The sequence below is a fragment of the Chrysoperla carnea genome, chromosome X (assembly GCF_905475395.1).
Source record: "Chrysoperla carnea chromosome X, inChrCarn1.1, whole genome shotgun sequence".
Classification (NCBI taxonomy): Eukaryota; Metazoa; Arthropoda; class Insecta; order Neuroptera; family Chrysopidae; genus Chrysoperla; species Chrysoperla carnea.
The window spans coordinates 31,231,232-31,256,934 of NC_058342.1; the positions used below are offsets into that span (position 1 = coordinate 31,231,232).

The 25,703-nt window shown below is 31.2% G+C and overlaps 1 long non-coding RNA gene and 1 other non-coding gene across 2 annotated transcripts; one reads left to right on the top strand and one right to left on the bottom strand.

Annotated features, from left to right (window-relative positions):
• Positions 1–690: 690 nt before the first annotated feature.
• On the bottom strand, positions 691–13,377 carry LOC123302801. The gene is made up of 3 exons (XR_006535558.1): positions 13,255–13,377; positions 4,818–4,823; positions 691–703 (listed from the first exon to the last, which is right to left on the bottom strand). It is a non-coding gene; the product is annotated as an uncharacterized LOC123302801 (long non-coding RNA).
• An 11,455-nt stretch (positions 13,378–24,832) lies between these two features.
• Trnam-cau lies at positions 24,833–24,904 on the top strand. Its single transcript has one exon. It is a non-coding gene; the product is annotated as a tRNA-Met (tRNA).
• Positions 24,905–25,703: the final 799 nt, after the last annotated feature.

A 25,703-nucleotide genomic window follows, 5' to 3' on the forward strand; every position in this document is an offset into this window, starting at 1 on the left:
ACATCACTAAAATTGTTAACACAATAAATCGATTAATATAATGAGTATGCAAATATTTATACATCACTGTTACAAACATTGCCTATATAAACGTACTATAAATACTTAATTATTTTTTCAGATATTATAAAAACTACAAGATGTACAAGATGAATGTGGCAAATAAAAAAAAATTTAAATTAATAAAATAAAAATTGTGCAAAATCGAAGTAAATTACTCACAAAAATGATTTTACTAATTATTCTAATTTTAATAGATTCAAATAATTTTGCTGTAAGTAATGAGTGTTCCAGTAATATACCGTTACGAACGTTTGAAACTGCAGATTCATTTGTTGAATTGTTAACACAATCAAATATTGCGTTCACGGGTAAAGTGATACATAATTTTCAAACGGATTCAAATGCAATTAATTTTTATGTGAAAATTAAACGGTATTTAATTAATCGTAGCGATTATAAAAAGTTAATAAAAAAAGTTTATGTGTCGTATCCTGTTACACATAGTACTGAGTGTAATTCTAAGGATTATTTACGTGTGAATGATAGTGCAATTTTTTTCGGTAATCGTTTTAGTGTGAATGATAGTGTGCAATTAATTCGTTATCCGGTATCGTTAACTATACGCCATCTGGGAATTATTAACAAATTATTAAAAGGTAAGCGATTTTTTATTTTAGACTAGCTTAACCCGGTTACGTTTCTTTATGGTTTTGTCTCATGTTAATTATTAGGGGAATAAGTAAAATCGACACTGAAAAAATTAAAATAATGACAATCTCATTCCGAAGTTGGCCGTTTCATATTAAAATAAAGTAAAAATACTTTCAACCAATTGCCTAACGATTGGAACAAGTACAGCTAAATATTTGTATTTACAATAGAATGGATTTGAATTTAAAATATGAATTCATTGATACAAAATCACTGAAGTTAAATAATCAAAATCATTACTGCTATGAAAGAGATTGATTTTAGTTTAAAGTCATGTATTTTATTGATGGAAAATAAAACTACTTAGTTGGAATATATAATCGTGTAAAAAAAGCGAATCGATGAATTTAAAAAAAATTTCTTTGCGTCTGCTTTAAATAAAGTATTTGGTTATTATGATCGCATATCTCTCAAGTTTAGTCCATATGTGATTGAGACAACTTCATGAAGATTGTTGTTACCAGTTAACAGACAGTTTGAAATAAACAAATTGATAATTTTTATAAGTTTTATCATATTTTTTTGTATAAATTTTTCCTAAATATTTTAGATAGTTTTTTATCACACAATCTAGATTTTTTAATATAGAAATATCCAATTGAAAAGGATAACCTTTATGATTCATCATTTTTTCATCCAACTTTGAACAATAAAATAATATTAAAAAGCCCGATGGCCTAGAATTTTATTGTGATTTTAGAAACTTTGTTAATCAAAAACTGTATTTAGAAAAATTTTATTGAAATTCCTAGGATTATCTAATCCTTGCATATCTTCTTAATGGATATTTAATTTGCAGAACGCGTGAGAAAATCTTTCATCACGCGACTAAAAATTACCGAACGGTTAACGCCATTTTAAATCTATTGACTTGGGAATCTTAAATACGCGTAAAGCACTGTAAGACCTTGCACATGTTGTACAAATAATAATTGGTTACAAAAAAAGATGATAATCGGTTGAGTCGCTCCTAGGTTCAAGATAAGTCATCGCGCGTTTTGTTTATCATTTATATAAATCATCTGGAAACAGAACATTCATTAAATGTATGTAAGCCGAAGGCACTATAAAGGCGCCTCTGCCTCTGACTCTACCTCATATTCATTAGTGCCTTAAGTTATATTATTAATATTTCTAAGTGATTACATGTAAGTATTTGGTTTTTTTTGGCTATGGATCCAATCAATAATCATATATTGGAACGCATTTTGTGGACATACCACAATTCAATTAAAATTCTGTAAGTTTCTGGACCTCCATACAATAACACAAGCAATAGAGACTTGCTCCAATTCAGCAAAAAAAGTTTCATACAATAGTTGTAGAGCTGAAGAAGTTGTATAAACTTTGACCTTGAGGGTGACCTTGATTTTTGAGATCACTGAAGTAAGTATGAAGATAAAAAGAGGAAAAGCTTTAATTAGAAAGTTATTTTCCATAAAAACCGACAACTTTTTTTCGAAACAATTGACCGAGAACTCAATAAATTTGGTAGAAATCGAACTTGAAGTTATATCTTTGATTGTATTTGCTGATTGGACCTTACCAATATCGGAAATCGAAATCGATAAACAACTATAAATATAATTTCGAGTTCGATTGCTACCGAATTCAAGAATTCAAAGATTTCTCGAAATATTATTTCGACAAAAGTTGTTGATTTTATTATAAGGAATTAATTTTCAAAAATTTAAGAGAACGCTTTAAAATTGATGGTCATCTTCAAGATCAGAACTTATACAACTCTTTTCGATGTACAACTTTTGTAAGAAACCTTTTTTTTTCTTCCGAGTTTAGTTGATGTGTCCCACTTAAGCAATCGTTTTTTTATCTTTGCAAATCTTTAAGAAATCCTTTGAGCAAACGTCTTCCAGTAAAAGCTCAAATAAAATTTATAAACCAGAATTCACATATATACTCAAAAAGAACATAGAGGTGACGTGATGCTTTTATCACCATGTGTTTTGTTTTTCAATAAATAAATAAGACAACCTTTTAAAAATATAATTTATGTTCAATAGTATGTAATTACAAAGACTAAGTCCATAATGACTGACTTTCTCATACATATTTTATAAGTCTATGGGACAGCATTTAAAATTTAATGCTCAATGATTCACACGTTTCAAACTTTATTAATTATTGTCTAGGCCAAAGCTATTAGTTGGGGACCTGGTAGGTATTTTTGGGTTGGTGGTTGAGGTATTCTGAACCTGTAGACCTGACACTTAAGCAATTTTAAATAAAAAGCCTGATTTTTTTTATATGAAGTTGGACTAAATCTAAATCAATTCTGACAATTTTTGAGGGGAAGGGGGTTTGATAATATGAATATCGCTCTTCAACAATCAAAACTAACTTCGTCTCTGTTGATCAATTGATGGATCTTCAATGAACTCATAGAAATTTGTTTTGATATCATCGACAACCTTATATTTTGATGGTATTTTTATAAACTGCAAAATTGTCTAAATATTTTAGATAGTTTTTTGTCACACTCTCTACATTTTTTGATATAGAAATATCCAATTGAAAAGGATAACCTATATGATTCATCATTTTTCCAATCAACTTTGAACGATTAAATAAAAATTAAAAAGCTCGATGACCAATTTTTTGTGATTTTTGAAAACTTTGTTAATCAAAAACTATATTCATAACGTTTTATTGAAATCCCTAGTATTATTCAATCCTTACATATCTCTTTAATTTCAGCTTCAGAAAACAATGTATTCTGTTAAGGTACATCGTCGTCCTATCCAAGCATTAAATTATCGGTTGTCGATAAAACATTTTTTTGAGGTAGAGTAATTAAAGACTTGCTCAGAGAGCTTGTTATGGTGGCGTGCCGCTTGTGGAGTAAAGAATGACTTGACTCTTTTTTTTTAAAATCAATAATATTATTAAAAAAATGTTTTTCGTACGTTTAAAATTCATAAAACGTAAAAATATGTGACAAATCTAATGATTCTACATAAAAGTGATTAAATTACTCATAAATCAAATCACTTAAGAACCTTTTTTAGGATTCCGTATCCAAAGAGTAAACCAACTAGACCCTAGTATTAAGAATCTGTAATCTGTGTATCACTGGGTTATATCTCATAAACCGCAATAATTAAGGAGATATGCAACGATTGAATAATACTAGGGATTTCAATAAAACTTTATAAATACTTTTTTTAATAAAGAAAGTTTACAAAAATCACAACAAATTCTTAGGTCATCGGGCTTTTTATTAATTTTTTTATCGTTCAAACTTGGCTGAAAAAATGATGAATCATATAGGTTATCCTTTTCAATTGGATATTTCTATATCAAAAAATCTAGAGAGTGTGATAAAAAACTATCTAAAATATTTAGACAATCTTGTAGTTTATAAAATAACATACCATACAAATATAAGGTTGTCGATGATATCAAAACTAAATTTTAATTTAATTATGAGTTCATCGAAGATCCATCATTTGATGAACAGAGACGACTATAGTTAGAGTATTCATGATTGAAGATCGATATCTATATTATCAAATTTATAAGCAGCACTTGCACATAATATATTATATATTTTTGTAGTGCCGTGGTTTTGTAAATCCAAAAGTACCACATTATTTGACTACAAAGCATGTATTTGTTTTTTTATGTATGTACCGTGCAATAAACCAAAACTTTTTTACAATACCATAGGTTTACTAAAATTACGTGCTTATATCTTGTATGATGGTATGGAACCCTTCGTGTGCGAGCCAGACTTTCACTTGACCAATTTATATTTAAGGTTTAAGGGGGAACGCACAATAAAAAATTTTGCCCAAGTACGTTTTTTAAGTTCTTTCCAGCATGAAAGCACTGTTTTATAGATTTGGAATATTTTTTTCACAAGCTCAGTAGCTGAGTAGTAGAGTTTATGGTCGTTTAGATCAGCTGCAAAGTTCGATTTCGAGAGTCAAAGCATATAAAAATCACTGGATTTTTCAATTAAAAAGTTTTTTTAAAATTTGTTTTCATTCATTCCAAGTGAAAATTTTCAAAAAGTTTCAAAATATGTCGTTTTTGAGATTCCTCCATAAGAGCCAATTTATTTTATATCGACTTTCAATGACTTTTTTCTTAAAAATTTGTATGGATACCTAAGATGAAATTTTAACCACATTTTCTTCGAGTAAAAGTCTGCCTACAAAAAAATTTTGAGCCTTTAAACCAAACATTGTTGTGATCGTGTAATGTCACCCTTAATTATAATATTGTGTTACATAATCGTGTTTTAAATTACACTGAATTCTTTACAAGTGTTCAATTCATACGATAAATGTTTGGTTTAAAAAAGAAGTAAAAAACGAGACAAAATTATTGCAATCAAGAGCGAATCCAGCGGGAGGTAAATAATACCCCCCATTGAATTTGAAAATAATAAATATTGTGACAAATTTGTGTCATGCAAAATTACCAAGATAATTATTTTAATTATTATTTTACAACATAATTCAATTTTTAAAAATTGTTTTTATGGCGTCCAATTTATTTTGATTTTGTATAGGCTTTCGAAGATAATTGATCCCAATAATTTATCAACATTCATGGCGATTTTCATTGAGATCCGTGATAAAATTTTAGTAATCATGGAAGGGACAATAAAATCGATGCCAGTGCTTACATGTTAATTTTACATGCTTACAGATTATATTGGCTGTCCGTGAAGGACACACTTAGGTTCTAGAGCCCATTGTGTGTTTTACCACCTTTTCCGCTGATAATTTCATTTATCAGCTCCTCAATTTCAGAGGCTGAGTACACCTCCTTCATGCATATACCATGCACTACACCAGCCCATCACAACTATTAATTAAATTAATTTTTCGAACGGTAATCGAACCCGCTCTTCCTGGGCATACCACGGACGGCAGTTTTGGTTACGCCTTAACTGAGCTACTAGGGCGACAAATCATAAATAAAAAATTCTTAAATCTTCGGACTTAACATTTTTTTAAACCCGGAGACTCCGATTTAAAAAAATGTTGATGGCAGCTCTAGATGATACAGAATAATTAGCATGAATAAAACAAGTCGAATCAAAATTTCATGACACCCAATTAAATCGCCAACTTATACTTCGTTGTAGGTAAAAAAACACTGTATCCTTGATTAATAACATCGCATTTATTCAAGAATCACAAATTGAATTGAATGAGATACTCTTTGAATGTTAAACAACAAAGGAAGCACCCAAAGATCCATTGAATTAAATCAAAATAATAAGATAAAAAGAAACAAGATGGTAGAATATGAAATGAACGCGATACGATAATGAAATGAATATAAAAAAAAAATAAGACACGTTAAAATTTGTATATAAATTATTTAGGTTTGACACAATATTAACTAAAGCTGATACATCTGTTTTCAATTGTTACGTTTGTAAGGTGTGTCATCCCTCGGTACTGTAGTGAGTCTAGCTCTAGCGAGTGTGAGTCTGACAATGAATAGAAACATGCAGGTGTCATGTAACCATACAGGATGTTCAAAAAGTGTGAATTTTAGACAACTGATTCTGAAATGAAATCTGCGATTCCTTACTTGCTGCCGTGTTGTGTATACTATTTTTATTTTCGACGAAGGCGGAAAGCGACAGTTTCGTTTAGCACAGCAAGACAAAAGTTCACACACTCGGAGGGAAGAAAATGTATTTAGTTCTTTTTGAATTTCAATGCAAAGTTATGAAAACCATTCAGCAATTTTATTAAAATGCGAATAGTGAAGTAGTAGAAGTAGAATCTTTTTTACAAAAAGCTTAGGGATATATGCTAGGATTGGATAATACTAGGGATTTCAATAAAACTTTATAAATACTTTTTTTGATTAACAAAGTTTCAAAAAATCACCAAAAATTCCTAGGTCATCGGGCTTTTTATTATTATTTTATCGTTCCAAGTTGACTGAAAAATGATGAATCATATAGGTTATCCTTTTCAATTGGATATTTCTATATCAAAAAATTTAGAGGGTGTGATAAAAAATTATCTAAAATATTTAGACAATCTTGTAGTTTATAATAATACCATCAAATTATAATTACAATCACCTTAAGGTCAAATCATTGGCCACCGTTAGATTATACGCGCGAAATAGATAAGCTTGTACCGAAGAAGTAGAGCCTAAATGGCCGAGCGGGCTAAGACGTTTGCCTTGGACTGTTTGTACATTTAGACTTAGGTTGCGGGTTCGAATCCAGGCAGCGGCAGTGTGAACAATTTATAATTAATGGGAGTGCAGAATTGATCACATTGTCGTCGCTTGGATAAGAACGAAGTAGCCGACACCACCCACATCAAAATATAATTATAAATATGTTTGTAATTAAATAAATAAAGATTAACAAATAATGATGTGGGTGGCGTCTGTTATAGGCGTGTATGTCAGAGAAACGGAGGTTAAACCCCATTATTATTGTACCGAAGAATTATAGATTTTTTTTCCCATTTTTTTCTAAAATTCTGGGGAGATTTGAACTTTTTGAACACCCCGTATAAGCAAGGACCCAAGTATTCTCTTTATTCTAGACACATAAATGCTATTATGTACATTCAAATGAATCAGTATCAGCTAACAGATACTAAAAATGTTACATTTCATGCCACTCTTTTATCATTCAGGCTTGCTTTTGCTTTTTATTTATCATTAAACAAAAATTATACAACGCGTTTTATTCATGCCAATAATTCTGAATCATCATTATTGAATTTCAAAAATGTTAAATTATCAAGGAAATATACCCATGTCTTTAGTCCTAATCTTGTAACCCCTTAAAAATATTGATGCTACAATAAAAATTTTGGTATACCTAAGTGTTCATACAATCATCTAATTAGTACATTTCCGGTTGACTGTTTATCCGTATGTGAACAAGATAAACCAAAAACGAAAGGAGAGATCATGCTGAAACTTTTATAGCGTACTTAAGACGTAAAAAGTGAGGTTAAGTTCGTGTATCTTGAAAACCGTTAGAGATAGAACAAAAGTTTAAATATAAAAAATGGTCCTTATAAAAAAACAAACAACTTTGTTTTGAAGCACTTTTTCATTAACATCACTGTTTACTCGTGAAGACGCTACTTAAGTTAAAAACATTATATACTATGTATTGTAAATATTTTAAATTTATACGTTACATATACTATATATGCGTTTTTTGCCTATAGCATAAGAAAGATACTCTTTTTACTTTGTGTGTAACAGTGGCTATCTTTCTGTACTTACATGATGGAAAAAAAAACCAAGTATTGCGTAATCAAAACTGTCTATACATGGTATTTCAACAACTAGCTCAGTCAATTGTTTGTTTTCACTTGTTAATTTTTAAAATGGATTTTTGGAACTCATATAATTGGAAGACATAAGAACATTTGATCAGCATGACTACCTTTATCCATAGTTTTAAAAAGTTTAAACCGAAACAAAAAATCAATATCTTATATATGGACAACCTTTGAAAGGTCGTAGGTCACAAAGGAAGAGTTTTCGAGGGTTGAGTCTATTAGAACTTTTGATCAGCATGATCAAAACTACCTTAAGCCATAGTTTGCCGGCCTAGAACATAGCCAACTCCGTCAGAGGTCAAGAGTTTGTCACCAGTGATCTACTAGGCTTTACAAATTCTTTAAAATGAGTGTATTTTTCGTTTAGATATCGCTCCCACGGTAAGCAAACAAATTTTACGATTGAAAAAAATTCGTTTCACTATTATACATAATTTATACTGTTCCGTTTTGATTCAATTCAATAAACAACTTTTGTTGTAAATAACTAATTTCAATATTAAAAATATGAATTGTTTATTAGTATTTGGTGTTTGGTGCACTGCATACGTCACAAGCATGACCATGACTTATGTCATGTCATATTATATAACTGTATACTTTGTACAATACAAAGAAATGCATTGTAAATAATGTTATACCTATGCAGTTTACCTTACCTGATTCGATCAAAGTAGCTGTGCGCGCCACACTCAAGTTATTGGTAGCGACTAGCGACACTGTGCACCATGCACCATGCACCAAACACCATCGACATTGTATCGTGTGTCTATCTATCTATAGTGCAGACGCTCGATCAATTTAAACAATCTTGTAGTTTATAATAATACCATAAAAATATAAGGTTATCGATGATATCGAAACAAAATTCTATGAGTTCATTGAAGATCCATCATTTGATCAATAGAGACGACTACAGTTAGTTTTGATGATTGAAGAGCAATATCTATATTATCAAACCCCCTTCCACTCTAAAATTTTCAGAATTGATTTAAACTTAGTCCAGCTTCATATAAAAAAAATCAGGCTTTTTATTTAAAATTGCTTTAGTGTCAGGTCTGCAGGTTCAGAATACCTTAACCACCAACCCAAAAATAACTACCAGGTCCCCAACTAATAGCTTTGGCCTAAACAATAATGAATAAAGTTTGAAACGTGTGAATCATTGAGCATTAAATTTGAAATGCTGTCCCATAGACTTATAAAATATGTATGAGAAAGTCAGTCATTATGGACTTAGTCTTTGTAATTACATACTATTGAACATAAATTATATTTTTAAAAGGTTGTCTTATTTATTTATTGAAAAACATATATATATGTGAATTCTGGTTTATAAATTTTATTTGAGCTTTTACTGGAAGACGTTTGCTCAAAGGATTGCTTAAAGATTTGCAAAGATAAAAAAAACGATTGCTTAAGTGGGACACATCAACCAAACTCGGAAGAAAAAAAGGTTTCTTACAAAAGTTGTACATCAAAAGAGTTGTATATTTAGTAGTAAGAGTTATATGGAGTTGTTTATAAGCATCACTTGCGCACAATATATTATATATTTTTGTAGTTGCGTGGTATTGTAAAGCTAAAAAAAAGATTATTTGACTACAAAGCATGTATTTGGTTTATATGTATATACCGTGCAATAAACCGAAACTTTTTTACAATACTGTAGGGCTACAATCACCTTAAAATATTTCATTTTAGACACACCGAGGCTTAAGTCAATATTTAACGCCCAAACGCGAAACGATCATTGGAGGTTAATTCACGACTGGCCAAACGATTCCTTAAACTTTTGGTTTACAGCGTCTACACTATAATACAACTTACTTGTTAGAAAGGCAAATTTATATCACTTTACAAAGTAATACAATTTTTTTTATGAAATTTATATCACAGCAGCCAATCGGTTCAATAATAATAATAACTAAAGTTGATCAGTTCAATTGAATGAACAGAGCTATAACCTGCGAGTAGGTACAGTAAGTCCGAGGGGAAAGGAGATCAAAATGACATACCATGTATAATTAACTACCGTAAATATCTTATTTTCCCATAATTATTATTTCTAGTTTGATTTTATCAATATCATATGTATTTTACTCTTCTATTCAAGAATCTATTTCAAAATCAAATTCAATTTCTTGCCTTACAATATGCATTTTTATACCATATGTATATGTGAAATAAATCAAGGTATATTAAGTAGTAATGAGTTATTTTTGGGTTTACAATACCACGCAACTACAAAAATATATAATATATTGTGTGCAAGTGATGCTTATAAATTTGATAATATAAATATCGCTCTTCAATCAACAATACTCTAACTATAGTCGTCTCTGTTCATCAAATGATGGATTTTCGATGAACTCATAATTAAATTAAAAGTTTGATATCATCGACAACCTTATATTTTGATGGTATTATTATAAACTACAAGATTGTCTAAATATTTAAGATAGTTTTTATCACACTTTCTAGATTTTTTGATATAGAAATATCCAATTGGAAAGGATAACCTATATGATTCATCATTTTTTCAACCAACTTTGAACGATTAAATAATAATAAAAAGCTCGATGACCTTAAAATTTTTTGTGATTTTTGGAAAGTTTGTTAATCAAAAAATGTATTTATAAAGTTTTATTAAAATCTCTAGTCTTATTGAATCCTTAAACTACTTGCATATATACCATTAACTTTATGATGTGGGTGGAGTTGATTACTGATTATAATTATAATTGTTCACACTGCCACTGCCCGGATTCGAGTCCACTATCTCCCTGTCAGTAGCCTAACGAATCAAGTCCATTGTGACTTAGCTAGCTTGGCTACTAAGCCGTACATTGTCTCGCAATGAATGAGAAATAAAAATCGTTAAATTTATTCAATAATTTTAAAGTTATGGTCATTTTTAATAAAATATCTTTTAAAATATTTTTTGTAGATTCTCTTTGATGTGAATTAAACAGTAAAATACAATCGAGTACGACTGATAGCTGACTGTGACAATGGTCACATATATCACTGTTTTATTAAGCACTTAAATCAGTAGGCACACTTTTGTAATACAAGATTCCCACAGTGATTTTTTAAACAAATATACTTTTAGAGAAAAAAAAAAAAACTTTCAATTAAATACCTTTTCTTTAAACGTTTTACCGTTTTGTCTATTAAATCATTTTATTATATGGACATGGGCGTATTAGGGCAATTACCCTTTATTCCCTGGACTTACCATATATTTTGTTGGCTAAGTACATACGGGCTGTTTTTTTAAACCATGTATATGAAATATACCAAGGTATACTATGTTTAGTCCCAAGTTTGTATCGCTTAAAAATATAATAATAATAATAATAATAATGGGGTTTAGCCTCCGTTTCTCCGACATAAACGCCTATAACAGAGGCCACCCACATCATTATTTGTTAATCTTTATTTATTTAATTACAAACATATTTACAATTACATTTTGATGTGGGTGGAGTCGGTTACTTCGTTCTTATCCAAGCGACGACAATGTGATCAATTCTGCACTCCCATTAATTATAAATTGTTCACACTACCGCTGCCTGGAATCGAACCCGCAACCTATGTCTAAATGGACAAACAGACAAAGATAAACGCCTTAGATCGCTCGGCCATTTAGGCTCTTATCGCTTAAAAATATTGATGCTATAAACCAAAATTTCGGTAGAGGTGTGTTCATAAAATCATCTAATTAGTCCATTTCCGGTTGTATGTCTGTCTGTCTGTCTGTCGTCTGTCTGTCCGTCTGTCATCACGATAACTCAAAAACGAAAAGAGATATCAAGCTGGAATTTTTATAGCGAGCTTAGAACGTAAAAAGTGAGGTCAAGTTCGTAAATGTGCAACATAAGTCAATTGGGTCTTGGTAGGACCCATTTTGTAAACCGTTAGAATATAAAAAATGTTTCTTGCGAATTTTTTTCTCTAATATTTCATATTTCCGATTCATCGTAAAGGAAAGGAATTTCAAAACTTAAATATAAAATAAACGAATCGACGATTAATATATTTTAAAATACAAATCAGTTTGTTCTTTGTTAACTCGGTGTAGTAATTTTAGTTTAAATATAAAACGATAATATCATAATGCAATAAGACTATCTTTTTCTACCTACACTGTAAGTGAAAATAGTGTATACACTAAAATACACAAAAAGAACATAAATAAGAATTATTACTCCATAAAAAGATGTACATAAACAGAGTATTAAAATTTTCTAAGATACAATAAATTAACACACAACAGTATTTACTAACTCGACCCGTGAGGAATTATTCTTCCGTAGTTACCGTAATCAGTGAATACCCGGTACCCGTGGCTAAAAACAACAAACGACAAATTTCGTAGAAAAGTGGTGAAAAAAATCAATACTTCTTAGATTAATTTTAGAATGTATTAAAAGGTGTATTAGGAGAACATCTGTAAAAACTAACATTTCCTAATAATCTTATTATTTAAATTTATATTTTTTCGTTCAAGGTATTTGTCTAGCGTGTTTTTCTTAAGCGGTACATTTTTAGACCGTGAGTATATTTAGCTTCAAACCTAGACATAATAAGCTTGATAATAGGTGAGTTCAAGAGGGGATTTGTGTAGTAACTCGAGCGCGTCAGATTAAGATATGGGTGGTTTTTTTGACCTCCCTTAAAACTTCCACAAAATATTAACCCGAAATATGGGAGGACGAAGTTGTTGCGGCTATTACAGGACACTGGTTGGGCGGCAGGAATGCTGAACACCTGGCCTGGCAGTGTATCACGACTAGTGCAGGAGCTATCACAGTGGTGAGGAGGAGACAATATCTCATCTTCTCTGTCACTGCCCAGCTCTTGTCATGAGGAGATGGACTTACTTGAGCCAGCCTCTCTTTGACGACCTCTCCGACCTGGAGTCCGTCGACGTCAAAGCTCTCCTGCTGTTCTTAAACAGCTCCAAATGGTTCATGGATTAGTGGCCAGGGATGGACCAACCCTCTTTCGGTGTGTCCACCCCAGTACAGCCACTCTAACCTAACCTAACCATGGGAGGACGCACGTACGGCAGACGATCAGATTAATAAAAACGAAATTGCGATAGGTGAATTAACTTGAGCGTGCCAGATTAAGATATGGTGGGTTAATTACATCCTCAAAAATGTAAATTTCAATAATCTTAAAAAATTTTGATCGCGCTCGAGTTACTACGACTAACGCAACTTTGCAAGCCTCCCATTTCCTTGCGTCTCGCTTAAATCATCAGATTATTGAAATGAACATTTTTTAACATGTAATTAACCCACCGTTTCTCAATCTGACGCGCTCGAGTTAATTCATCATCAGGGGCGTAGCTACCGCCGTATCAACCGTATCAATGATACGGGGCCCCCGGGTAACAGAGGCCCCCAACGTGTGTAAAAATATTACCCAAGGATTTCGATGAGATAGGAAAGGCTCTCAGACTTGTCACTATTGTCTATAGAGGCAAAAATTTTAGAAAAACTGAAAAAAGGCAAGAAAAGTGTATATATAATTAGAATTGTTTGCCTATAGCTCAATTTCTGGGAGGAAATGATAATTTATAATCAATGAATATTTATTTTAATTTAATGCAAGCATTTTTGTTTCTCTTATGAGAAACATTTATCTTTCATTTGGATCCCCCAACTAATCTTGATACAGGGCTCCTCCAAGGTGAGCTACGCCACTGATTCATCTATCGCATTTTCGTTTTTACAATTTTGATGGTCTGCCCTATTCGCGTCCCCACATATTTTGGCCTAATATTTGGTGGAGGTACTAAGGAAGACCCAAAGAATAAAGTCAAATCACCTCTTGGGTTCCCCTACTATGAAAATGAGGGGTAGATCATGGAATTTGATAAAGGAATGAGGAAGATATGGGTAGGACAGAAAAAAACTTGCTAGAGTAATAAAAATATAAGATAGGAGATATGAGGGAATGGGGGGAAGTTGAGGCGATATTATATATTATAATGGTAAAGACTTAAAGAGAGAGTAGTATATAACATGTATATTATTTAGACTTTTAGAGGAAGGCATTCCATAGAAACAAGTTCACCCACACGCGACTTAACTCCAAAATCCCCCCGTATTTTTTTTATATTTTTTTTTTATTATTATAAAGTCACCATACATATACGATTACAACACTTTGAAACATGGTTATCTCATTAATATAATTGTGATTAGTATTAGTAGAGGAAAGTGTGCCTAGAATTTGGTATTTTTTAATTAGTGTGGTTGAGAGTGTGAAATTTTAATACATGTTTACTCTATACAGGATAATTTTTCTGAAAGTTTACAGGCGTATATACTCATTAAAAAATATTAAAGGAATATTTTAATAAAAACTATTATCTAATTATTTAAAAAATAAAAAAATCCTTCTGAGTTAAATATAAACTGGAACGAAAACAAGTGAAAAAACAATTGAATGAGTTAATTGTTGAAATACCATGTATATACAATGTTGACACATACATAACTAATGTGTCAACATTGATGTCACACATACATAACTGATATTTCCATAATTACACACTATACTATAACGGTTACACACTATCTCTAACGGTTTACAAGATAGGTCCTACGGACCCAAGACCCAATGTATGACCTATATTGCTCATTTACGAATTTGAACTCACTTTTTACGTCCTCAGTACGATAATTTCAGCTTGATATCTCTTTTCGTTTTTGAGTAATCGTGATGACAGACGGGCAGGCGGACGACAGACGACAGGCAGACAGACAGGCAGACAGAACGGTTGGCGCCAGTGCTGACGGTTTAAGATGGAAACATGAAATGTTTTTATTTTCTAAATCAAATTTTTGAAAGAAAGATTAAAAAAATTTGAAAAAAAAATTATTCATATATGAAATTTGATTTTAACAAAAACTTACTTGTAAATAAATTTGACCCGAGCGATGCAGTGAAAATGTTGCTATAAATTCATTAAAATTGACTTGGCGCCTGTCCAGCGACGATGAAGTGAAAGTATGTCCCATAACTGAAACGCAAAAGGTATTCATAAATGAAATACAGATTAAAAATTGAAATGAAATATCATTGTGGAACATGGATTGCATTTAAAATTCAACACAAGTGGTTCTCTGTATTGATCGAATAATATGGTACATAAACAACCATAACACTTAACAGACACCCACAAAAGTGCATTCCAGAGCAAACAAATCAATGAAGCTTATCGAAAAAAGAAAATTTTAAAAATTTCATTTTTATAAAAAATTGCGCATATGAAAAAATTACAAATTTAAATTTTATAAGCAGTTTTTACTGTCTTTCTATTTTCTAAGGATTTTCACCAACAGCACTGTTGGCAGTGGCGTAACTATTCGTTGTGTGCGTAAGTCATGGTAGGGACAATAAAATCGATGCTAGCGCTTCCAGTGAAAAATTTTGGCGTTAAAGGAGGCTATCATGACTAATTTGCAGTTCTTTACAAATGTTATAAAAAATGTTAAATTAAAATTATTGAAAAACACTAATTAATTAAACTTAATGCATTAAAAATTGTGAAAATAAGAAATCAAATTGCACAAATATTATTTTTCAAAAGTAAATTATCATAATTATTTATTTAAATTTGTGAGACAATAATATTAAATTTTCAATGTAAGTCATAAATGCAACCCATACAATTAAAAATGCATCCATACAATTCTATAATTAACCTAGTGTATCGTTACCATGGAAACGCCTCCAATAAAACTCACGCACGGTGCGAATACCATTTGCTGCCCGTGGCAAATTCTTTTGATGGGGCCCTATCAGTAAAAATCGTCACGTTGTACTTAGTTTAATTTTAATAAATCACTTAAGGTAGTACTATCGGTAAAAGACTTTGCATTCAGAATTTAATGAAACTTGACATAGTTGTCCATTATTATATCATAATTAACCAGTTAAATTTTTAGGGGATATAAAAGATATTTTTACATTGATAATTATGGGAAATCACAGATTTTATTTTATTTCACAAAACTGGACGTTCAGATTTTCAGTTCTCTGAAGGCCCCTAAAAATTGAACTGGTTAATTATGATATAATAATGTAAAAGTATCTAAAATATCATCGAAGTTTAAAGATCGGGTCATAGAATTTTCAATAGACAGAATAGCCAAGTTAGATAAGTCTGTCTTGTCCCATAGAGTTTCTTAAATAGTTATAGTCACAGGAATTGTAACAAATAACACTAATGCAGTGCATACTTCAGGAAAACTGTAGAAATCTCTATCTCTATATAATATAAATGCCAAAGTAAGCATGTTTGTTTGTTTGTTTGTTACGCTTTCACGCTAAAACTAGCGAATGGTTTTTAATGAAACTGTACAGCAATATAGCTAATACTTCAGAATAACACATGAGATATAATTTATAAAGATATATTAATAAAAAAATTAAAAAACTTTAAAAATTAATTTAATTAAACATTACCATAAATTACAGATTTCTGTAAAAATAGTCAATATAAAATATTTCACGGCCATCTTCTCTGATATACTCAATGAATTACTATTATACTTTGAAAAAAATAGAAAACCATACATATGTTTTACCTGTGTAAAACAATCCTTAAAATTATTTCGAGTGTAAGCGAGAGCAATTTTTATCAATCTTCACTTTTAAACCCAGCGAGTATAATTCTAGTTTGGTATAAATACTCCACTGTGGGTCTTTTGAAGCAATAAAAAAATTTTAGGACAAAGCCCCTATCGAAAATTTTTCGATTACCTACGATTCCCATTCTAAATTAATGAAAATTTATATCATAATTTTTCAATTATCTACGAGTCCCATTCTTGAGTTACAATTTAACGGATAGTAATAATGAATGAACTGGACACAGGACACACAAATTGAATTGTACGTGTCATTCATGTCAAACGATATAATTACTTTTAGGTTACACTAAATAATTTTCTCTTGAATGGATAAAAATAGTAACACAATGGTTAGGTTAGGTTGCTGGGTGAAGGTTGTGTGTGTTTGGGTGTGCTGGTGTGCTGTTAACACAGAAGAACAGATGGGTGATATGACATGATGGTCAGTTCGTAGTGTATTCTGTGTGTATCATCACAGCATGGGTTCATGATAACAAGTGACTCCCCTCAACAATAATGGTATTCTGGTACTAGTGCATGTAATATGGGTACAGGGTACTATTCTTCCATATCATTCTACGGGTATCTAGATATATAGGAAAGATCACGGATCCATGTAAATTGGACACTTTTCCAAAAAATAACTTAAGGTGATTATAAACCTACAGTATTGTAAAAAAGTTTTGGTTTATTGCACGGTACATACATATAAACCAAATACATGTAGAATGTAGTCAAATATTGTGTTATTTTTAGCTGTACATGCAACTACAAAAATATATAATATATTGTGTGCAAGTGAGGCTTATAAATTTGATAGTATAGATATCGCTCTTCAATCATTAATACTCTAACTGTCTGTAGTCGTCTCTGTTCATCAAATAATGGATCTTCGATGAACCCATAGTTAGATATTTTCATTACTGCCATATCTTCAGTAGCACTTGCAAGGTTAAGACAAATCGATTGTCGTCAGAATCATCAATATCGACCAACACGCTTTGTCTCTGGTGTGCCACATAGAAACACTCTTACATTTTCACAATATTACGTCTGGTGGTCACCTTATTAAATTTGCATTACTGCCATATCTTCAGTAGCATTTGCTACGTTAATACACATAGATAGACGCCAGAATGATCAAAATCAGCCGATGCGTTTGGTCTCTGGTGTGCCACATAGGAACAAACTTATATTTTCACTCGCAAGGTTAATACAAATCCAATACGTCAAAATAATCACAATCGGTCCACGCATTTGGCCTCTAGCGTGCCACACAGGAACAGGCATAGACTGATAGGCACATTACCACTCCTTTGCGTTGCTCACAGTCGGGTAAAAACTGTAAAAAAGTTCCCAATTTACGTACAACAAAAAGATGACAAAGCATTGTAGCTGTTATGGCCCTGTTCACAATCGATTTATGGTTTTATCTATATATACATAAAGGCTTCTTCGTTTAATGTCATCAAATGTAGCGAACAACAGCAGGGTGTCATTTCATATTTTTTGAATTATCGTGTCTTGATCATTGTTCGAAAATCGAGTTTCTTTTCTATTCGGAAATTGCGTGTTATATTCAAGAATTTACACTTTTAAAATTCTTTAAGAAAATTCATCTTTTTATACCATATATACTATGTGTGTTTGTACCATCTAGGCATATACATATCTGTAATATGACAGAATACATCCGTTTAGTAATGCATCTTAGCGAGAGGTATTATATACATGTGTTGTAAGACTACAGATACAATACGACAGATCTTCTGTTGTATGCATGCAGAGAGTGGGAGTTTTGATGAACTTACTAGTTATCTGTAACTAAAAAACTCCCACTCTCCAAGCGTCTTCCAACTAATGTTCAATACATGTATATAATACCTCTCGCTTAGATGCAACATTACTAAACGGACATTACTAAACGGATGTATTCTGTCATACTACAGATATGTATATGCCTAGATGGTACAAACACACATGGTATATGAAATATATATGAAATATATCCAAGTATATTAAGTTTAGTCCTAAGTTTGTAACGCTTAAAAATGTTGATGTTACGAACAAAATTTTGGTACAGATGTTCATAAAATCGTCTAATTAGTCCATTTCTGTCTATCTGTCAACACGATAACTCAAAAACGAGTTTTTAAAGCGAACGTAAAAAGAGGGGCTTAGTTCGCAAATGCGCAATATAGGTAAATTGGGTCTTGGATCCGTTTTACCCATCTTATAAACCGTTAGAGATAGAACAAAATTTAAATATAAAAGACGATTCCTCATAAAAAATGTCTGAAGACATCGCGGTGTATAGGTCGATGCGCACAGAGTTTTGGAAAAGTGTTTTTCTGCACCTCACAGACTTAACTTATTGAAAAACCACAAAATGTTCTGAAAATGTTTTTTGTACCCCACAGAATTTTTTGATTTTATTGACTTTATGACCTAACATCATGAATAAAAGTTTAAACTCTACTTGGATGATTCCTACGCATTTTTGGTGAAAGTGCTGCTTCCATACATAAAACCTCTATATTATAGACGGTTTGTATATGGACGTAAAATTAACATCGTTGATTGAATAAGTATATTGTAAACACATTAGCGATTTGATTTCACGACTGTAAAATTAATTAAAATATTCATGAATTGTTAGATCGTTTTAAAAATGTTCAATACGGTTACTTTTTCATACACAGAGGTTTAATGATTGACGCCTATGGTTGCCAACTGCAAAATTATTCAAAGCGTCGTTATTAGTTTCATAAGAAAAGAGTTTCGAATATAACATGTTGGAAATTTGATGTGACTAAAACGTAAAATAATGCAAGCTCAATCGATTTTGAATCAACTTTTGTATGCTGAGATAAGTCAGCAGAGTGGCGCAGTGGAAGCATGCTGGGCCCATAACCCAGAGGTCCGTGGATCGAAACCACGCTCTGCTTGCCTCTCTCTATATATTTTTTTTAAATTAAAATTTCGATTTTCAATGACTTTTTTCTTAAAAATTTGCCTGGATACCAAAGCTAAAATTTTAACCACATATTCTTTGAGTAAAAGTCTGCCTATACAAAAATTTTGAGCCTTTAAATCAAACATTGTTGTCATGCTCATACATCCTTCAGGAAGTTTAATAATAAATTTTATTTAAGAATTTTGGTAGGTACAAAAATTTGTCTTTCAGTCATGAAAACGACAGATTTTGCATTGAAATATCTCCAAGTGACTCTAAACGATTATAGAATTTTGTTAACAATTTCCAGTGCATATTCCATCCTGGGTAAAAATTATAAGTGCGCCCATGTTTTCTACACAGTGGTGGGGTAAAAAAAAGAACATATTTTAAAATCACTTATCATGTAATTTGTTTTCACTTGAAAAGATTACATTTTCACACAATTTTTCATAACGATTTAACCCTCAATATACTAGTGTGTCAAGTTTTTACACACATACATACACACACACACACAAAAATAAAAAACATATTTGTATAATTTATTCTGATTTAATAAATGATTACAAATAATATTTTTCAAAGTAGCTCTGAGCTCTGAAGTAAACAAAAGACATTTTTGTGTGGTTTTTAATACATTAGTCACTGTCATCATGATAAAAAAACACTTCGTTATTTACACATACAATTCAAGCCATAGCTTTACTCGTAGAGAGCGAAACACGATGAAAACAACAATAACAACATCTTACGACAATCCACGGACCCATACGACATCCTACGGACCCATAGGTCAAGACTCGACCTAACTTTTTACATACTGAGTACGCTGTAAAAATTTTAGCTTGATATTTTTCTTCGTTTTTGAGTTATCGTGCCCACAGACGAACGGACGGACGGACAACCGGAAATGGACAAATTAGGTGATTTTATGAACACCTATACCAAAATTTTGTTCGTAGCATCAATAGTTTTAAGCGTTACATACTTGGGACTAAACTTAATATACCTTTCATATTACATATATGCATATATGGTATAAAAAGTATAATTTAAAGCATGCTATTGTAATACCATAGACTGAGATAGGACTCCTCATTCTTGAAACCTATCAAAGCTAGATAAATTTTGATCCCAAATTTTAAAAGTATGACCCAAATTTAGTAGGATTACATATTTGATGTATCAAAATCGGATAAAATTTGGGTATGATAGAGCGACATTAAAATTTTTGGATTTTGATGACGTCATTAAGTTCCAATAATCGATTTTTTTTGATAACACAGGCAAATTTTATCCGATCTTAATGGACTTTTTTTTGAAATCCACTAATTTTTGGATTTGGACTAGGACCTCACATTCTTGAAACTCATTCTTGAATTTAAAGTATGACCCAAGTTTAGTAGGATTACATATTAGGTTTGCCAAAATTGAATAAAATTTGGATATCATAAAGTTAAAAAAATACCAGTTTTTTTGATAACAAAACGTAATAAAATTATATTGAAAATTGTTTTGTGTGTTCCTAGAATTGAGTATTCTGTGGCACGAACTATTTTTAAAATCAAAATAATTAGATGTAACTTCAATTTTAATAAAATAAATCAAACATATTTTTCTGTTTAAATTAATTAGATATGGTTATAAATTATGAATATGTGTACTGTAAAAATTAGAAACCATATAAGGTAATTCGAACACGGTACACGGTAGCAAATGAATTTTTACGAATGCACAAATCAATTTTTAATCTGGAATGGATTGTTTGAAGACTACTTTACTGAAGGCACTGACGGCACTTTTGTATGGACTGATCTCCACTCAAGTAGAATAAATGAAGTGTCGTCCAAGAAAATCGTTAATTTGATTAACGCTGTAGGACTTCTAGAGCATACAGAAAAATTAAAATAATGACAACCTCTTCCCGGGGCCGTTTCAAATTGAAAGAAAGTAAAAATACTTTCAATCAATTTCCTAACGATTGGAACAAGTATAGCTAAATATTTGTATTTACAATAGAATGGGAATGAATTTAAAATATGAATTCATTGATACAAAATCACTGAAGTTAAATAAACAAAATCATTACTTCTATTAAAGAGATTGATTTTAGTTTAGAGTCATGCATTTTTTTGATGGAAAATAAAATTGTATTTAGTTGGAATATATAATCGTGTTAATAGAGCGAATGGATGAATTAAACGAAAATTTCTTTGCGTTTGCTTTAAATAGAGTTTGGTTAATATGATCGCATATCTGTCATGTCTATTCCATATGTGATTGAGCCAACTTCATGAAGATTCAGTTTCTTCAATAAATCAGTTAACGGAGAGTTTGAAATAAACTTATTGATCATTTTTATAAGGTTCGGTTGGTATTAAGAATTTTTTTTTCAGTGCATCAATGAAGCAAATTAGTGGTTACAATACAAGATATATTCTAAAAATAACTAAAATCTTATCTAATGTGATCTAATGAAAAAAACAATAGGTGTTTAATTTTTTTAAAAACGTTCGATGTTCAATAAATGTTTCGATTAGTTTTCAAGCTGTGATTCAATAAAAATTAATAAGTTTTCTTATAGTTTAGTTGTGTTTTTTTATATTTTTTGGCAAGCAACACAAATAATAGCCATCTCATGATGCCCAACCTGTCCACATTAGAATTAGTCGAGTAAATAATTCGGAAAATATTGTAAAATTTTGAAAACTTGTCGCATAGACCGATTTCCAAAATTGTTTTTTCTCAGACATATTCCTCAGAAATTTAGAAACATTTATCACCGATAACGTCTGCCTTTATTTGAAAATTAAGGGACTTTCAACCACTCTCCATGCCATTTTTTTTTCTTCAAAAACTTCCTTTAAACTTGGACTGGAATATGTCATAGTGATAAATTATCCCAGGGGATTTTTTTGGCTCTAAATTCAACAATACCGCACTCCCGTACAGGATTAATAGGATTTTTGGTCAAAAACTTTTTTGGGCGTTGTTAAATATAATCTGCTGGAAGAAATTCTCTCAGCGAAATGTTATACATTAAAATTATAATCCGTAAGGTTTTGGTTAAAAATGGCATGAATTACATACGGATTCAGGATAAACTAGACCAGAAAAAAATAGACCGAATTCTAAGGCCAATTCTGGAGACAAAACATTCATTTTATAGATGGTTGAACGCCTGGGCCTGACAGTGTATCATGTCTTCTGCAAGAGGAGGAAGAAACGATGCCTCATCTTCTCTGTCACTGCCCAGCTCTTACCACGAGTAGGTGGAATCACTTGAGCCAGCCTTTCTTTTACGATTTCTCCGACCTGAAGTCCGTTGACGTCGTCAAAACACTCCTGCTATTTCTTAACAGCTCTAAATGGTTCGTGGAGTAGTGGCCAAGGATAGTCTTTTTCGGTCTCACAACGGACCCTATGATCTAAGTGGGTCCCACCCCAGGACAGTCACTCTGACCTAACCTTACCTAGACGGCTATTTGAGTGATTGGAGGGGTTGATGAAACTTCTCCCAATTTTAAATTATACGCAGGGGAAAGTGATCATGAATGTTCCTAAAGCTCTAAGGAATGTGTAGAAAAGAAAAAAATTTGAAATCGTTTGAATCGTGTCCGACAGGTTTTCAACATTTTCCAGCTTATTAATTCGACTAAATGATCAAACTATTAGAATTAATGATTGTGTGGAGAATAGATATAGAAAACTTTGATCGCATCGCACCGGTATCGATATCGGTTGTAGCTTTGTAAATGGCTCTGCTCTGGCAGTGGCATGGTGTGTAACATCTGATCACTTTAAGTGAATGTGTTGTGTTTGTAAAAGGTTGTAAAAACTTTTTCATATTATATTATTTTAGTTTATTGCTTCAGTTTCAATGTTGTCACATTCTTTGACCAGAGAACATTCCTTTTTCTTTATCTCATTTTAGTGATTTAATCATTTTAGTCGAATCATTTTAGTGATGATAAAAAATTAATGGATACCAAAAAAAACAGATAGTCATGGGAACTGACGACAGAAGTGAAAACTAAAAATAATGGATTAACTGTGTTTTTTTTCTTTTTATACCATGTATATGAAATATATCAAGGTATACTAAGTTTAGTCCCAAGTTTGTAACGCTTAAAAATATTGATGCTATGAACAAAATTTTGATATAAGTGTTCATCAAATCACCTAATTAGTCCATTTCCGGTTGTCCGTCTGTCATCACGATGTAAAAAGTGAGGTCAAATTCGTAAATGAGCAACATAGGTCAATTGGGTCTTGGGTCTGTAGGACCTACTATTGCACGGTCCATACATATAAACCAAATACATGCTTTGTAGTCAAGTAATGAGTTATTTTTAGCTTGACAATACCACGCAACTACAAAAATATATAATATATTGTGTGCAAGTGATGCTAATAAATTTGATAATATAGATATCGCTCTTCAATCGTTAATAAACTAACTATAGTCGTCTCTGTTCATCAAATGATGAATCTTCGATGAACTCATAATTAAATTAAAATTTTGTTTTGATATCATCGACAAGCTTAAATTTTTTTGATATTATTATAAACTATAAGATTGTCTAAATATTTTAGATAGTTTTTTACCACACTTTCTAGATTTATCGAAATAGAAATATCGAATTGAAAAGGATAACCTATATGATTCTGAACGATAAAATAATAATAAAAAGCCCGGTGACTTAGGAATTTTGTGTGATTTTTGGAAACTTTGTTAATCAAAAAATGTATTTATAAAATTTTATTGAAATCCCTAGTATTATTCAATCCTTGTATATCTCCTTAATAAATAAGCGGCTCAAAATTACTCAGGAGACTCAATTATGTTCAGCTTTCAAAAAGAAATTGACAACAGTGTATGCAATGCAAATGGCCAGTACTGAGTGCTGAGTGCTGAGTATATGATAATGATAAGTTTGATGTGCTAACACCTCTTGTTCACAACAATACAATAAGTTCAAATACATGTATCTTTTGACACATATGTGGGATTTTAAAATGATTGCCAGTCAAAAGTGATCTGATGTATTCTTTCTTTTTGTCTTTTACGAACTTTACTCCAAGCAAATTAGCAATAGTTAGTGTATTTTCTTTAAATTATAATACAAACAGTCTCTCAAGTAGCCGATGAATCATTGTAAATATTGTCTTGACTTAAACAGATCAGCAGAGTGGCGCAGTGGAAGCGTGCTGGGCCCATAACCCAGAGGTCCGTGGATCGAAACCACGCTCTGCTAAGAATAATTTTAAAAATTTATTTTTATTTTAAGCTCCATTGAGGATGTACCAGCGATTTTGGATAAAAGGTTTGATTTTTTTTCTAAATCAATTTAGGAAATTTTAGAGGGCGTTGAGTTCAAAAGTAGGCATATTTAACATTGGTCTTGAGATGAGAAATGATGTGTTTCATAGATTTCTCCAAAACTAGTCGATAAAAGTTAAAAAAAAAAGCATATATCCAAAAATTTTATTCTTATTTTTCGTTTACATTCATGAAGTTATAACAAAATTCATCATGAAAGTTGAAAATAATGTACAAAAAATAGTCTAATTTGCTTGGACTACTTATACTATTACCGTGTAACCGTGTAGCGTGCACGATACATCAAAGAAATTATTTTATTTTTGAATTTTTGATTGTTTAATTTTTTTATTACTACCGAAGGGTATTCATATTCATTCTGTTCTGCATTCATTTGAATGTTGTTGAATACAAGGCGCCATATAGACAGACAATGAATGCAATCCACTAATATTTGTTACTTTATCACTGCCATCAAATCAATTTTTATTTTCCTTTGGGCGTTTGATTTTGCTATTTTTTTTATTTATTTTATCGTGATGGTATCTTTTAATGTTGATCCTTGCCATTTAGGGTTGCCATCTCTCCGGTTTTGTAAGTGTGTCTCCAGCCTACCAACAGAGATATGAATAGGCTTTTGTCCTAAATTTGAAAAGTTGGTTTATACGTTAGAAAAGTATTTGATTTATACCAAAAAGTTTAATTTAAAAAAAAAAAAAAAAACTATTTGCATT